This window comes from Mesoplodon bidens (assembly GCF_964165515.1).
Source record: "Mesoplodon bidens genome assembly, contig: HAP1_SCAFFOLD_227, whole genome shotgun sequence".
Classification (NCBI taxonomy): Eukaryota; Metazoa; Chordata; class Mammalia; order Artiodactyla; family Ziphiidae; genus Mesoplodon; species Mesoplodon bidens.
The window spans coordinates 762,390-765,299 of record NW_027671685.1 but is presented as its reverse complement, the minus strand read 5'-3'; positions in this window follow the sequence as shown (position 1 = coordinate 765,299).

Below are 2,910 nucleotides of genomic sequence, written 5' to 3'. Positions count from 1 at the left end.
CCTTTTAAAACTTAAAGATTAATTTGAACCATTTTTGTTGGAAATTTTTAAAAAATGTTTAAGTACCCCTGCCTTCTTAAACAGAGCATTTTGAATATATCTGAACCTCTTCATTATCAACATAATTTATAATCTTATACAGTGGTTATCAACCCTATCTGACCCAAGTAATCCCTTTTTAATAAAATATTTTATAATGCCCTTTTATTCTGAAGAGTCTGAGCCCTTGACAAGTATCAGGCTGGGTTGCTGCACTTGCTATTTACAGTTAAGATGGGCAAAGGAGTGCCAGAAGGTGCCTGGCATATTCCTCCCTGTCCCCACTGTATAAAAGCAGCCTCCTCTACCTACTGTTGAGGGTCAGTTACTCCTGCCAAAATGGTGACTCTTAGACTTCAGGTCCCTGGACACAGAGTTCAAAGTGCTCTGGGGGGCATCCATAGCTTGTAGTTGAATGGACCCTTGCTGTGTGGCCTTGCAAGTATAACACTCCTGAAAAGTAGGACCTCCAATCCTGCAGGGCCCAGCTTTGTGAGGACAGCAAGCACAAAATCCCCCAGTGAGTCACGGGACGTGATGGTGAGTGGAGCTACTCTTGCTTCTACCCATTGGTTCCTGGACCCATGCATTATTGGAAAAAAAGTGTCATGTAGAGGTCCCTCTTTTTTTTTCTTTTGTGGTACGTGGGCCTCTGACTGCTTTGGCCTCTCCCACTGTGGAGCACAGGCTCCAGACGCGCAGGCTCAGCAGCCATGGCTCAGGGGCCCAGCCACTCTGTGGCATGTGGGATCTTCCCAGAGCGGGGAATGATCCCGTGTCCACTGCATCGGCAGGCAGACTCTCAACCAATGCACCAGGAGGGAAGCCCGAGGTCCCTCATTTAATGCGTATTCCACATCCTGAAAGATGGCACTGCAGCCTTTTAACATATTGTCTCTGAACACTCTGAGTTGGTGCTTCACCTGTGCCTTCAAAAGGCAGTTCCAGTGTTCTGTGAGGCTGGCTGCTTCTGGCTGGTGCAGGATGTAATACAACCAGTGGATTCCATGGTCATGGGCTCACTCCCCCTCTTCCTCTGCTGTAAAGTGGGTTCCCTAGTCAGATGCTCTGTTATATAGGACTCCACACCTGTGGAATGGGGAATCTGTATGGATAGTGGTGCTGCCTGAGGCTCTGCAAACAGGGAGGACAAGTCCATACCTAGTATAGCTATCCACCCTTGTGAGGGACAAATTGCTGGCCCTTCTGGGATGAAGGGAGTCCAAAGTAGTTGATTTGCCACCAAGTAGCCAGTTGGTCTCCCTGAGGACTAGTGCCTATCGCTGACAGGTTAGCCATTTCAGAGGCAGCAGTAGCTAGATTGACCTTGGTAATCTATATACATGTTAGGGAATGCAGTGGATTCGTGCCCACCCCCCAGATCTGCTCTCCACCACTCTGACTCAGCTCTCTGCCCTTAGGAGGCTGACTTCTTTGCATTGCATCATCTGGGCTCCCTTGCCCTGTAGGTTTGGTCAGTGGGAGGCCCAGCAGATCAGAGAGTAAGAGGAGAGAGAGATTATCCCCCAGCTCCTTACCTTCCAAGCCATGGTTTTGCAGAGGTGGTATCCCTTGACCAAAGGCCACAGCTCCTCTTGAGCTGACCTTTGTTTAGCTCCGAGCATTCACAGGGTTCCCACACAGTTCCTTCTTCTCCCCCCTGTAGCTAGAAATGGTAATGGCCTCCCAATGTTTATACTCCAGAGTGCTTCTTCAACATCCCCTGTTGGCTTCACTTTATCTGCCCCACCATGTAGACAGTCTGTACAATCAGACTGTCTTCAGTCTGAGGATGCCATCTGTTCCTTCCAGGACCCCAGCTTACAAAATAGAGTATTTTCTGCCTTGTCTTTTAAATTAAGCTGTAGACAGTAAACCTATTTTCGCTTTTCCTTAATTCACTTGACAAATATTTGCCAGATCCTGTACTGCTCTTTGAGAAAACAGAGGTGAACAAGACAAATGGATAACTTTGTCTTGTTACTAAAAAGGTAACTTCAAACAGTGATAAATGATCTTCCTGAGTAATCCTTCTGAGGACTGCGAGTGAAGCCTCCTTAGATTGGACAGTCTGGGTAGGTCTTTTGGAGATAGTGAGGTTTAAGGACCTGAGGACCTTGACCTGAAGGAGGATCTTGCTCAAAGATCTGAGAGCAGGATATTCCAGATAGTGAGGCTGTAGGCAAGGGCAGAAGCCAAAGAGACCAAGGAGCTTGGCTTGTTTAATACACAGAAGCTTCTGGAATATGGTGAACAATACTTTACAGGTGATGGGCAATTTAACTATGTGTTTGTAGCAAGAATGATGTGCCAACTTGTAACATGGTGTTGGCCTCTTTTCAAAGAAGACAATCCAGTTTGCTGAGCAAGTACTTTTCAGACAATTTATTGGGCTTACACTAGATCTTAGCAAGACCTATCACTGTATAACCACTTAACTGTGACCCCTAGTTACCTAAGGTCACAGCTACAAAGTTGCAGAGGTGAGATGCCAACCATTTGTTTTATTCCAATCTTGGAGGTAACTTTCCCCTCCAAATTCAGGAGTTAAGGAGGAATATGTCAGCTGAAGGTGCTCAACAGCGTTAAGAGATAAGTAACCTATCCAAAGACGCTAATAAATCCAAAGATACCCAGAGAGTGGGAAGATATAACAGGTCTTGTTTTCAAAAACGGCTGTGGATTTGCCCAAATTACAAAGGTCCAAGCAAGTCTGTTGTTTTTATTTGATTATTACTGGAGTTAGTGGGAGAGTTATTTGGGACCCATTTTAGGATACAATATGCCTGGTAGGAATCTGAGCCAGCAGAGAATGTGCTTGACTTCCAGCCTTGCCCCCCTTTCTTGAAAAAGACAGTTCCGGCCATTTGA